The sequence below is a fragment of the Pinus tabuliformis genome, chromosome 2_1 (genome assembly GCF_031772625.1).
Source record: "Pinus tabuliformis cultivar Carrire ecotype Pingquan chromosome 2_1, CPIR1, whole genome shotgun sequence".
NCBI classification, from domain to species: Eukaryota; Viridiplantae; Streptophyta; class Pinopsida; order Pinales; family Pinaceae; genus Pinus; species Pinus tabuliformis.
Window position 1 is genome coordinate 99,546,022 of NC_142299.1, and position 15,265 is coordinate 99,561,286.

General features: G+C 41.0%; 1 pseudogene; it reads right to left on the minus strand.

The window, feature by feature from the left end:
• Nucleotides 1-13,522: 13,522 nt before the first annotated feature.
• On the minus strand, nt 13,523-14,608 carry LOC149198977 (P-loop NTPase domain-containing protein LPA1 homolog 2 pseudogene; annotated as a pseudogene).
• Nucleotides 14,609-15,265: the final 657 nt, after the last annotated feature.

Below are 15,265 nucleotides of genomic sequence, written 5' to 3' on the forward strand. Positions count from 1 at the left end.
TGACCCATAACTGTGATGCTTGTCTGTATGCTTGGTAAAAGTGTGGTGGATTTTTTGGTAGATTCTCCTATCCAATGAGATTTTGGAAAGACTTCTTTTACATTAATTTTTTTTTTCATTTCTTTTGATTTTTCTTTAGCAACAGACCTCTTGTCACAACTTTGCTGATAACTTTTGCTACAAGTGATGAAATCAAATTCCATAAAAGACTCATTTGATGTATTGAGGATATATTTCTAGTGATATAAGAAAATTGAACTTTGATGACCTGTGGATTTATAAAATTATTCTTGAAACTCATGGTATGCATGACTGCGCAATGTTCCAAACATGTGTAACTTCAATTGCTCATATCTCTCAAACCGAGTAGCAAAATAAAATTATGTAAATAAACCATTTGAGCTAATAGATGATGCACAATGCCAACCTCACAGTTGGACTAGAAGCATTATATGATATCTCTACCCTCAGATCCTTTTTCATCACGATTATGGGTCAACCACACAAAACCCTTGCCACCGAAGTCCATTTCCTAGACTGCACACTATCAAAATCACAGTTAGCCCACAAGAATCATAGGGTATCGCTATACTCATATATTCATTCTTCATGATTAAGGGTCATCCACAAACCCATGATTATGGGTAAACCACGCAAAAACCTTGTCTTCAACAACACTTGGTTTTGGGTCATTTACAAACCCATAATTATGCTCCTAATCAACAAAGGTTCACATCTACCCATGATATTCATTCACCCATGGCATTTAAAATAACATGGGTAAATTCCATGGGTGGATAAATACCATGAGTGGTTGAATATCGTGGGTGGATTCCACTTTCCATTCGGATCAGGCACAAAGATAATAACATGACTTTTCAAAAGGTAAGGCCTAAAGTGATTCATTGCCTTATATACTACATAAGCTTATGTATCAATGGTAGGATAGTTCAATTCATGTCCATGTAAGCCAACGCTCATAAATGAAATAAGTTTCTCATTCCCTTGGTCATTCTTTTATGTGAAAACCATTGCAAGAGAAGTGTTAGAAGCAAAATTATATAACAAGAAATCTTTGCCAAAATCTGAACTATAAAATGTTAAGGCTTCGACAATTGCTTATTTGATTAGGGTGAATGCATAGTTCTCCATTTCATCCCACTTGTATTACATCATTCTTAATCATCTCTTGTAATGCCTTAACAATCTATGCATAATCTGAGATGAACTTTCAGAGGAAATTAATTTTCCCCAAGAAGGATTGCACAAATTTTTTATTCATGGGAAATGGAATCTGAGAAATAGTGTTGATCCATTCCGAGTTCACTTTTATCCCACACTTAGCTATGATGTAGCCCAAGAGATTTCCCTCGGACACTCCAAAGATTCTCTTATTTGGATATAAATATATTCCATATTTTCAATCACTCAAAAATCTACCTCAGATGATGAAAGTGATCATATCTTTTCTTCGAAAATATGGTAACATCATTCAAGTACACCACTACACTTAGTCCAATTAAACTACAGAACACAATATCCATATCTCAATGAATGGTAGCACCTACATTGATGAGTCCAAAAGGCATCCACTTAAATGCGACGGTACCCCTTTTTCCTGAATGTGGTTTTATGTCTGTCGGGCTCTGTTACTAGTACTTGGTTTCTGGAAAATCTATCTAGTAACAAGAACATATCTAACCTAGATATTGTTTGACATATATTCTCCATATATGGAACAAGATACTTGTCCTTATCTGAAGCTCGGTTCAAATTGCGGAAATCAACACATAGGCGTATCTCTCCAAACTTCTTTCTTATGGGAACCAAATTAGAGACCCAGGTAGAATGACGAACTTTGAATATGATCCAAGCATCCAATAGTTTTCTAAATTCTTTCTCAATAAGGGGTTCAAGCATAGGTTGAAATTTTCTTAACTTTTACTGAAATGGATTTACCACTTCTTTGATAGGTATTACATGCTAGATAATTTTTGTATCATAAGTTTTCAAGTCATTGTACACCCACATGAACACATCTCAATACTATTTGAAAAGATGGATAAAAGCTTGTCACTCCTGAGGTGTATAATATGTACTGAGATTCACATACTTCGGATATTCTTTGGTACCCATATTTACTTGTTCGTGTGACAATGTGGAACTATGAGTCTTTGCATTAGTTGGTCCCTTGAAACAATTCTGCAGGTCATACAACTTCTCTAAAGATACCACACCCTTGGGCATGTGGTTTCCTTTATTTTCCTGAGCTGACCCCTGTAAGTCTTTCTCGTGCTCATATTCATCAATTTTCGCATCCTTAAACAAATCAACATTTTCCATGAAATCCAGTATCTGTTGTTCATCATTGAAAACATGAAAATTAGTAACATTATTGGGCATAAATGACATAAATAATTGTAACAGCCTTGGTCAAAATCCATGTAATAAAGTTAATAAAGGAAAAATAATAACCACAGTCGTGGGACACGTATTTCAAGCTAAATGTTGGGAAAAACACCCTAGTGTGGGAATTCATATGGTTTATTATAGCCATGGAAATTGGAGAAGGCAATGGTTAAGGTGTTGGAAATATAGGAGGCATTTATTGACATTTTATTTATGAAAATAATGAAAAAGTGAGAAAAGGAAGGTGAAAGGTTACAGGTTGCATGTGAGAAGGAAAATAATGGAAATTGATGAAAATAGAGGCCTCATTAATAAAAAGGCTTATGAGGATCAATTTGTACCCTTTTGTCAGTTTAGTTTTTTGGAGCTCTCATTCTATTCTCTCTCTCTCATACTCTTAGACACTTAGAGTTGTCTTGCAACATTCTTGGAGGAGTGTGGAATACTTTGGATTTGGAGCAAGAAGACAAAGGAGAAGCAGAAAATAACAAGAGGACATCAGGATCAACAACTACAATGGGTTTTCCTTGCAGGGGCCGAGTTGCATGTATGATTTCCTTACTAGCTTGGCATGCATGGAACATGCATGTGGTTTCTTGGTTATGATGATCTATCATTAGCAAGGAAGATTGCCTAGATTGACAATGGTTTTTCCTAGCCTTTCCATTTCCTGGATAGCCATGGTGTTGTGGGAGTCTTTCCCTTTTGTTTTCCAGTTGGTTCTGATGTTCCTTTGGTTGTGGGTTGAGTTATTAGTTCTTGGAGCCTTGGTTGGACAAACGCTCTGGATTCCTATAAAAACTTGGCTTGATTTACTATTCTTGGAGCCTTGGTTGGAAAAACACTCTAGAGTCCTTTGTGGATCGAGTTACTAGTCCTAGAGCATTGGTTGGAAAACACTATAGATCTCGCTAACAACTGTTGGTTGAGTTATTGTTCCGGGAGCCTTGGTTGGAACAAATTATTTGGAGCCCTGGACAACATGGGTAGAGATCAATCTGGTGATGGTTATTGATGTCTGACCGTGAGGTGGAAACACTAGTTGAGGGTTGAGGTGGTTTGGCCTATGGAAGCCTTGGTTCAATTTTGTTGGATTTGTTTCATGAGATTCCAAATTCATGCTTGGAATATGGCACGGGTGTGATTGGATGAAAGAAAGATTTGGTTTAGCCAATCTATGGTTGGGTGGTTTGTGGAAGCCTTGATCCTAGTTGGCCTTTGCATTCATTATTAAGAGCTTCTTCTACTTGGTATTTCATGTGTAAGTGTACTTGTTTACATGTGGATCTTATGGCTATTGTGTCCTTGTTATTTTTGGTATTTATATGTTGTTTATGAGTATGTTTTATGGTAGTGATGATGTATGGATCTCATCATGTTTTGATTTGTAAATGAATGAAAAATGAATATATAACCTAATAGATTATAATGTAGCTAATGTAATAAGGCATCAATGCTCCTTAGTGATTTTCACATAAGTATGAGACCCCCTATACTCAGATTTGTTGCTAGAACCTATAGGATGCATATTTGTCATATGTTTAATGAAATGTCTGTCATGGCTAGTAGGGGTCCAATAAATTCCTTAATAAATTTTGTTATTAAAAGCATTGTCTTCATGTATTTTATGGGTTTTGGAAGTTTCATAAGTTTATGGGTAGTGATTGGGTCCTAGCCTTGGAAAATAACCTTAAATATTGCAGTTGTTGGCCTAGCACCAACAAAAAAAGGCTATAGTCGCACTCAGGTAGTCTCATGGGAGCGACTGGGGCTCTAAGTCACTTGGAAGGCTTGGAAAGGGAGAGAATGGGGCTCTATGTCAATAAAATGTTGAGTTCCCTCAGAGGTTTGCTACCTGGAAAGGTTGGTTGGCTCATGGAAGTTCTGTAGGATGTGTGAATGGTCAGATTGGTTGTGCTTTATCGGTTGCACTTTATTGTCTTGGTGGGGCTTGACCCAGGTTCAATGTTAGTTAGCCAAACAAATCCCTATAGTATTGGCCCTTTTGGCATCAGCCTGGAGCGTGGACTGAAGTCTCACCCAAAGCAGTATGGGTGGATGTTGGAACCATGTTTCCGCACCCTGAGATGGTTGTGATGTCGGTTTACTTCTTCTATTCCTGCTTTCACATAGGTCGTTGAGTTCTAGGGTTCTGTATGTCTAGCCCTTTACTCCACCCTTCAGTATCTCCACGAAGGGGTACGATTGGCCTTTGCATAGCCCTAACCTGTGGTTCAGGTACTTTCGTGCTGCTAGGGAAGTGTATCGTGCAGATTCCCAACTAGCTTAAGTGTCTTACTTATCTTATTAAACAATCACAGTTAGCACTGTGTAAACATATATCCTTATTTGTGTTCAATTATTCAACGTAATTACATACATTCACGCATCACATAAGCATTACAAATTAAATTCATACATAATATGACAAGATGCAGTAACAAGAAACAAAGACATAGAACTTGCATAATGCTTCTCTTTATTGGTACCTTCAGATGATTACATACTCTATCTGCCCTGTGCACATAGCTACAAGGGTCTGCGCACTCAGCTGTAGACTTCTACCTTAGGCCTCTGCGCACTCAACTGCAAACTTCTACCCTAGGCCTCTACACACTCAACTGTAGAGTCTTTACCTACACTAAGACCCAAAACTTAGACTTCTCTCCTTATCACTCAAGAAATATTACTTCTATCAAACTTATCTGAACTACTTAGAGCTTAATTAGCTCTTTTTATACAATCCCATGGTTTGCAGACCATGGGTAGATCTTTTACAGCTGACTTTACTTTACAAAATAAGGGCGGAAAACCATTTATGACTCATGACACCTCTACACTCCGCGGCCACAAAATGCGGAGTCTTTACAACTTTATTACAAAATTCGACCCAAAACACAGGCTTTTAGCCCCAAAAATGTCCTTGGTGGATGTCGTTCCCAACAGGCCCCTAACACAAACAAAGTGACTTGTCCTCGAGTCACTCGGTAGGTGTGAAGATCTTAGCGTGATGACCTCCCAGCTCGACCCTTATGACCACAACCTTGGCAGTGCACTGTGTGGCTGCCTGCTTCGCATCTTCCACCATTTTCTCTGTCACTAGTCCTGAATTGTCGGCCTGAAGCTTTTGCTGAGTTTCTTGCAGAGTCACAAGGTTTCCTTCAATAGAGGTTGTGACCATGTAAGCCTCATCCAGCCAGGGTTTCAGTCGTGCCTTCAACACTGCTTCCTTTTGCAATGCTGCATCCACCTATCCTTTCAGTTGCTTGGGCTCCTGCAGCTTCGCCAATCTCTGTGTGAGCATGAAGGTTCGCTCTATGCCTTTGATCTCATCATAGAGCCATTGCAGATCACACGTTTTTGTCTCCAGTCGCTATACATTAGGGTCCTCCTGTAATCTCATCAGGACCTCGAACGACTGCTCAAAAAGTTGTTTACAGTCTACCACTGCACTATCAACAACACTATTGCGTTTATGACAGCGGTCACAAACTGCTCCTTTAGTTCTGGCGGGGTTGAAGGCTGGGCCGTCAACTATAACTTTGTGATCTGTAGGTTCAACTCCAACTGAACCCTTGCCATTTCTGTAAAAATGTCGCACACCTCTGTAGCCAGCTTGCGGATGTGCACCTCGACTGGTTCTTCCTTAGGAATGGCCAACTCGGGGACCATTCGACATGCCTCCTAAATGACCTGCATTATACGCTTGTTCTAATTGGTCACCTCAATCACAACAGTGATGGCAGAGTCTCGCTGTAGTGCCATCTTCTCATTATTAATCCACATTTCACTAATCACCTGGAGGGCGTGGTGCTCACGGGCCCTTAGCTCTGCAATCACTCCATCCTGCAAAAGGTGGAGCACTTCACTAGGGAGCGCTACCAGATTCAACGCTACTCCCTTTAGGGCATTGACGGTGGGCCTGTCAGCTTCATTCTCCATGGTCAGTGCTCCATCAGGCAGCACTATCGCACTGGAGGCCTTCGCACACAGCATCTCAGTAGCTTTTGAAGTGCCAATAGAAAGGCTAGTAGACACTGTGCCAGCCTATAACGCATGGGTCTACAGCTCCCATAGACCTGTCTGGATAGCCCCCAATACTAGTTGCTGCTACTGCTCAAACTGTTGTACGACCTCCATGGTGACATCCCTCACCGTGTCACCGGTGTCATGCAAATCACCCTCTGTGAGGGTGATTGGGTCCAACGATGTTTTAGTGGCCTTGGACTTCTTCCTGGACCATCCTTTCTCCTGATCCCTTAGATGCTTGATGCAAGCGGACATCGCATGTGGGTCTGCACTGTGATGCTTTGTCTGCTCATCCGTCTCTTCTTTTATCTTAGGTGTAGGCGATCTCACGCCTTTGTCAGAGCCTCACTATGTTCCTCCTGTTTTCTTATTTGTCTACTGAGGGATATCGCACTCTGCTTGGGCCTTGTTAGTGGCCTCCTTCTTTCTCTTTTCGGTCATCTACGTCATCTTGAGCTTGGCATCCTCTGTCTTTCTATGCGTGGCGGACTTGATCCCTCCCACCGCCAAGTTTTCTGTAGTGTGCCACTCTGCCAGACATCAATCAAGTATTGCATCAATGGCGTCATCTGTTTCGAGGTAAGGCAAGTCATACAATTTTTGCGCAAGGTCCTTTCGGGCCCTAATGGCCACATGGTGAAAATATGCTTTAAAATATACGTAGCCCTACAGGTTGGAAAACATCGTAGGCGACAACCGTGGCTTGTGATTGATGGCCATGCAGATGTTCATATCCATCAAGATCCAAAAGAACTTTCTTTCCTTGATGCATTGCGCATCCTTGGTCACCCACAACAGAGCGTACTTTGCCACTTTTAGTAGGTCTGGCACGACCAAAGGAAATTGGCTTCCCTTTGGCAGCTCCCATGCTACTAGCAAAATAGATAGCAAGAGCCACGCGTAGTGGAACGTCTTGCTGAGCTCCTGTGCCTTACGACAGTTCGCAAGGAACTCACCATGGAGATAGTCTACCCAATTGAACTAAACTCCTTCAGCACACTAGGCTGCTAGCATGATGATAAGCGTTGACACCTCATCAACGCGACACTTCCTCATCACCTTCCCTGCTAAAATCTGGGTAGCCACCTTTACAGCAGGGTTACAAATGTTGGATATGGCATATCCACGTGATTATTTACCAGCTTAAACTTCTCTTTCATGGCCTCCGTGAGGGCCTATTCACCACCTTTTCTGCCAAATATCACAACCATATTTTCTCCTGTGTAAGGCAACCACGTGATCCTGTGGATCAACCTATTAGTGATGGGTATTGGCTCTTCCAGCCACAAACACCCATCATGCACCAAGCATAGTAGCTTCTTGATGACCAATACGGTAACCGGGGTGCGGTTGTAGTGCGACACCCATAGCAGGTTGAGCAACCCTACCTTGTTGACTCCTCTGGGCCACCTCCGTGGCTCCAATGTGGTCATTCCAATGGTTGTATCGATAATGTGATGCATCAACTACTCGGTCTCCAGGTGTGGGATCTTCTCATGGTCAACCAAGTCCCAGTCTTCGAGTTTTAATAGAGGAACCTACCCCAAGCACGGTCCTTCAAAAAAAATTTCATCCGGCAACAGAGGGGTTTGCAAGGGGACCTTGCTTTCATCGATATCCTTTGGTACCTTGGTCTTTCCCTTGCATGGAGGGACGTACTCAGGCAACTGAGTGATAGGGTCAGCACCTTAGGCTTCAACTTCTTCCATGTCTACTCCCACATCCTCATCATCCGTCGGGATGTCTTTGATTTCTTCCTCCTCCGGTTCTAGATTAATGACTTTTCCCTTCTCTTGTGTGGTGGGCTTGTCCTTTGGTGGGTTTCTTCTTGGCAATGTGCTCACCAATATTGCAGGCTACTTGCCCTTCTTATCCTTCGCGGTCTCCTTGGTTGGGGTGGGATTTGGTCTCGGTGTCCTTGGTGATTTGGGGACTTCTGCTAATACTTTGGCAACCTCGAGAGTAGCTTCTTCGGCCTCCATATCAATTTCCAGCACTGAATCCTCTGCTTTGGTATCTATAGCTTCTGTGGGCGCCGACATGATGTTCTGCAAGAAATCTTGTGTCTCCTTCGGCAATGTTTCAAATACTGAACTAGCTATCAGAACTTCGAAGTGCTTGCGGTTCATGTGTGCCTGAGAGCTCAACAACTCAATTCTCGAAATGCTAAGTGTTTTTCGCTAGACAGCCACTTGTAATTTATAGGGAATTTTGAATTAAAATCCGACCGTTTCCCCCAAATTCGATTCATTAATGCCAGATTGGTGGCAGAGTTTCAAGGATCTGACCCATAAATTTCATCTTAAATGCCGGTTGCCTGCTCCATTTGGCCACATTTCTACCGTCAAATCATGAACAGTGACTTTAACACACTTTCTAGCCAACCTGCGCAATTTCTCCCTGGGTAGCACAGCTCCCTTCGTGCTGCCGTGAACCTTGTGACACTTCCTTACTTCGCACAATCCTCCAACCACGCAGTTCCCCAACTCGGGCAGTATAGTTTATAGTCCCACACCTCCTTTCAACTGCCTGGAGCGCTAAGACTGTGCTACCTTCATATAGTCACATGGTTGGACCACTAGTGTAAGGCTTTAATCGACTGCCATTCACCTTTCCTAGGAAGGGATCTCCATTCAATTTGACTAGTTGTACCGCTCCTCCATCGGTAATCTCCTTAATGACCTAGGGCCCTAACTAGTGCATTCTAAATTTCACTACAAATTTATCAAACTTGTTGTCATATAACAAAACTACGTCATTTACCTTAAAGGTGCGCAACTTAATGTGCCGATCATGCCATGCTTTTTTGCGTTGCTTTTGGACTTGTTGGTGAAATCCAGATAGAAATAATTCTTCCTCAAGTTTAGCCAGTTGCGCGAGCCTCTCCTCCAGGGCTCCGTGATCCATCATACCTGTGAGTGCCACTATGCGCATACTAGGCACAATGCATTCCATGGGAATCACCGCTTCAACACTGTATACAAGACTAAAGGGTGTTTGTCCAGTCAACTTCTTGCATGTCGTCTGATAGGCCCATAGTATTGAGGGTATGCTTAGGTCCCAATCACTTTGTTGAGCATTTAAAACCTTGGTCAGTGAGTTCTCAAACACTTTATTGAATGCTTCCACCGTCCCGTTAGCCTATGGGTGATAAGGCATGCTCTTTTGGTGATATTCCTGAAATTCCTCCGTTAGCGCACTGATCATTTCATTCAGAAAGTGCGTACCGCGATCACTCATCAAAATCTTTGGACACCCAAATCGCGTCAGTACATACTCAAAGAGGAACTTCGCAGCAGTCGCGCTTGTGCAATCCTTCATAGGTTGTGCCTTCGCACATCGAGTCAAATAATTCGGTGCAATGATAATGTACCTTTCTCCCGTCTTCTTCCCTTAGGGTTGAATGGTTCCCAAAAAATATATTGCCCATTTTTCAAAGGGTTGTAACATCATTTGTCGATTTAGAGGCATCTCATCCCTTAGCAATGGCCTGCTAGTTCTTTGACACACATCACACGCTTTGCAGTAAGCTTTTCAATCCTGATGGAGGGTTGGCCACCACAATCTTACACATAGAATCTATTGTGCAGTCGCTCTCCCTGCATAATTTCCTCCCGTGGTGCCCCCATGAGCATCCACGAGGATACTGCTTCTTTCAAACTCTGGTGCATATCATTGCAATATTTCATCAAACCCCATTTTGTATAGATGCCCAAAAATGATTGTGAAATCTGCTGCGTGCACCACTAACTCCTTCTGCTGGATGGTGTAACCTTCCGAGGTAGTTCCTGTCATTAGGAGGTGTATGATATCCTCAAAATGACCATCCGCAATGCACACTTCAAATAGCTGTGTGTCAAGAAATCCCTCCTCCAAGTTAGTTGGCTCTTCCCCTGTTTCGATGCGTGATAGATGGTCTGGTTCCACGTTCAGTCATCCAGGTTTCACAATAACTTCAAAATCATACTCCTGGAACAACAAAAATCACCTGTAGATTATCCCCCCCAACACAGGCTTATTGACTAGGTATTTCAACGTGGAATGATCTGTATACATCTTAAAATGGCCACCCAACAAATAGTGTCTAAAATTCTGGAGCGCGTATACCATGGCTAACCCTTTGCACTCAGTGGTGGAATAGTTCTTCTCTGCCTTGGTTAACCTTCTGCTTGCGAATGATATAGGATGGTCCAAGTCTCCTCCGCCAGCCTGTTTCAGTACTGCTCCCAATGCTATGCATGACGCATTGAAATGTACATGAAACTCCTTCTTCCAATCCTGGAAGACTAGAATCAACACGGTAACCATCTTTTCTTTCAATGCATCCAAGATTTTCTTACAGTCCTCGTTCTAGCAGAATGTGACATCCTTTTTCAACAACTTTTCCATAGGTGCCGTGATCTGGGCATAACCTTTGATAAACTTTTTGTAATATCCTATATGTCCTAGGGTAGCGCGCAACTGTTTCAAACTCCTCGACGCTTCCAAGTTAAGTATCACCATGATCTTCGCGGGATATACCATTAGTCCCTTCTACAAACCACATGACCTAGCAGGGTCCCAAAAGGAATACAAAACATACACTTCTTTAGATTGAGCGCGATTTGGTATCTTCGACAGGTATCTAGCATCAGGCGCAAGCTTGCTACATGGTGCTTCACCAACCCAAACACAGTCTAGTCATCAAGGTACACTTCCAGGAACTTATGAATAAATTCCTTGAACGCTGCAATGAATACGCATGAAAAAATAGTAGGCACATTCTTCAATCCAAAAGGCATTACAATGTACTAAAAGAAATGCCACTCAGTCGCGAAGGTCATCTTGCTCCTATCCTCTGGCACAATTTTGATCTGATGGTATTGTTAGTGTCAGTGTTTTCACACTGCGATCAGTGATCAAAATTTAGTCTTTTGAATTTCATACTAGGAGTCTCATTCTTATGAGGTTGCATTCCATTAGGTCATAGATCTATTGATGGTAGGGTTTATTTCAGTTTTTCCCTCATGATATGTACTTGTTTACCTCCTTTCATACCTTTCAGTCATGATTCATGCTCATTTTCAGTTCATTACATCAATTACAAAGGTTTTCAGTCTCATTAGGTCTTAGGGTTTCCACCATGGTCAAAATTCAGTGATTATTTTTAATAATGGTCAACAAGGACACGAGGAGTCAATAATGATCAGAAAGTCATAATTTGATAATTTGTAAGCTTAAAAAAGTTCCCACCTCAAAATAGTTTTGAGGTGAAAACAAAGCATTTGTATTTTATTTTTAAATTTAATGTAATTTTCATGTTCTCATATGTAATAATGGTTCCATGTTGCTCCTGCACATCTGGTGAAGTACTGCCACTACAAAAAATCAAAAGAATTTGAGCATCAGTCCACCAATCAAAATAAAGAAACCAAGCATAAAAAATAGAGTATTGGAAAAAGCAGATAGACATTATAAAAGTGGGTTTTCACCAAAAAAAAATCAAAAAGTGAAAGCTATATAAAGCCATCCTTCTATTTGTCATTTCATTATGCTAGTGTTGAGGTTCAAAGTGCCAAAAGGAGAGCTAAGGATCGATTTCAAGCAAAATTGGGCAAATGCAAGTTAGCCATTGCTTTTTTGGAAAAAATTGAGTGGCGCTGCGCTTTTTAGGAGGGCACTGCGTTTTTGAGCTAGTGTTGTGCACCTGGTAGCATTTCTTTGTGCAAATTTACATATGCGTTGCGCTTTCAGAGTGGTGTTGTGCACCTGTGTGAGGCGCTGCATTTTTTCCCAGCCAAGCCCAAATTGTTCCCAAACTGCTAATTCACCTCAAAAATTTTAGTTTCTCTCTCTTACAAGTAAGTTCATCTATCACATCTTATGTTTTAGGGTTTTGTTTGCCAAGTTTGGTGTTTTGCATTCTTAAATCTAAAACCTTAGCCTCTAGGGTGAAACCCTAGTTTTCCTCATTTCGTTAGTGGTTATATACCCTATCTACTTTCCATTATTCCCTAAACCTCATTCCCACATACCATATTTCCTAAATCCCATTCCCCTCATACATTTTCCCTAAATTCCTACTTACACTCTCCATTAACCCTACAAACCCTACCCACTCTCCCTAAAACCCTACTCATCCCTAAAAACCTATTCACTCATCATACTCTCACATATTTCTTCATCTTCACTTTGTTCATTTCATTCCTTCACCTTGTTAGAGCCTAGATTTGCCTCAGGCTGAAAAGACAAGGTTCTAGGTCCACATCAAACCACGCTCAGCCTCGTAGCTAGCCCTACGAGGACAGGAGAGGGCTCTCTCCGGGTCAATCTCAGCGAAAAATGATTCAATGGGGCTTGAGATGACTTCAATTGGGAACTAATTTTAGGCTAGTAAGTAGATATGAAAGAGATAATTTATTGAATGACTGGATTTTCTGGGCTGTATGGGACAAAGGACAGCATGAGCTGGGAAATTAAATCAAAGACACAGAGTATTTCGTGAGGCAAGATAGGCAGGAGGTTTAGCAATCAAACTGAAATAATATGGAGTGGAAAGACTGTTGAGAAGCTGAAAAGGGCATACACATGAATCCTTTTCAAACAGAAGAAGATACACAAAGTATGAATGCTTTACAAGGCAGAGCATAAACTGGATTCTACCTTTCTTACTTAAGAGCATTCAACTGGAAATGATTATGAATGAACTGTAAAACATAACAGGATACATATGAAACAGAAGGAAGAAACATATGCTAAACTCATACCACATGAATCTCATGAATCAGAGCTGCATCATTTCATTAATTCTCTGCCAAAACTGTACAGTGAAAGCGCTGGGTTTTTCCTCCACACTACTCCCAGAACTCCAACCCCTTACAAATGATTTTCAATACAATAAATAAACTCCACTATGAGAAAATAGATCGACCAAAAATGAGGGATTATTTAATCATCATTAACAAACAAAAGATGAAAAGCCAACCATCTGTAAAAGGAGCAACATTACATTTTCTACTCGAATCTGTTGACCAATGAAAAGGTGAAAATTGTAGGTGTAAATCCCTTTGAAATCGTAACTAAAGAGAAAAATAGGCCTCCAATCCTATTTCTCTGCTATGGTTGAGATCTTCAATTTAAATTTAGACGTTCGGTCTTTGACTGTTTCGATTTTCATTTTTTCTGTTTGAAACCAATTTTTATAATTAGCATCCTTTGCAACAGATCCATCAGTATTAACAAGTGCCATGAGATGCCGAAAAGAACCTTGTCCTTGAATAATGTTAAACATACCCTTTGAGCTAATTTAATTTGCAGCACAGACATTGTGATACTCTTCATCTACTACCTTTACTGTATTTGTCACTGGATCATAGAGGTGTTCACCTGTATCTCTTCTGCGTAAACATCTAAATATTGTAGCATGTATAGAGGCAACACTTTTATCCACCTTAGTATTATTGACCTTTGGAACTCTATGTTTGCCAGCTCGTTTACATAGGTGATCTTGAATCGCCCGGATATTACGAATGTACTTTAACATACTCGTTCTTTGCAGGATCTAAGGTCATATACTTTGCAACAAATTGTAAAGCGCTCTAAATGCTTCTCTTCATTTGAAATGTATAATTGATGGATGTCTTTTCATGAGCCCCATCAAAAAGTTTAGACTCAAATGCACACCTTTAACCACAACAGATTCCTTCCTTTCTTCCCATGCACTGATCATTCTGTCAAGAATTTCACTCACCATCTCACTTTGTGCCTTATACCCCTCAACAGCCATAGTTTTGTGTCCAACTATATCTGGAACAATATTAGCATAAAATCCTTCCTTCTCAAGATTCTCCGATTTGAATTGATCATCTCCCAGAGTCTCATTTGGAAAATGATACTCAGTTTTACTGGCTATATTTGAAGATATCCCAGGCTATCTGCTGATGGAATAACCATTTGGAGGCCGCTCTACAAATTTTTTAGCCTTCTTTTTAGCTTTTGCTTCAACCACAGCAACCGGATCTAAACACTCACCAGAATGATATGTTGAGGACCATGATAAAGGGTTTTCCTTTTGATCCACAAAAATCCTCATCATGTGGCATATTGAGTCAGTAGAAACAACAGTTGTAATGCCATGTTTGCTAGCTAATAATGAAGATAATGTCGACGTGCCACATCCACTAGTTCAACAAACAAGATAATCACTGATTCCTTATGCTCACGTATCATCAAAATCTCTAAAAGTAACAGCTTTAGATGCATCATGGTTGTCAAAGACAGCAACAAAACATTAGTATGTTTCCTAGGTTCACTACAAAGACGAGAATCAAATAAGTGGGTTGCTGCGTTTGATTTTTATTGAAGCTGTAATGAATTTTTGCCTTGGGGGCTCTGTGCGCCACGTGCAAGCCTAGTGCGCCGCACCTCGTGGATGCGTCGCGCCAGTGGAGAAAAGCATTGTGGCAGGAGGCCTAGTGCGTCGCGCAGCCTATGTGCGCCATGCTCTAACCCAATGCGCTGCGCGCACTGTAAACGCAGTCTTGGCTTGAAGATTCACAAGTTTTTCCCTCTCTCCACTAAACTTCAACTTCAATCGACCTCTTGAGTGAAAATGGCATTGATAAACATAGAAATATTTATATAAAGTCATAGCTTTGACCTTTGCTTTGTAAAGACCCATTTTTGTAATGTTGCAGAATTGGCATTTCTTCCCTTTGATTTTTTGGCTAAAACGATGGCTTTTTGGTTGATTTGTTTTGCAGGGATGGTGGCATTGAACTTCGACAAAGGATGAACAGAGGTTGCGTTTGTAGTACTTCATAACAAAAGACTTTAAAAATACATACTT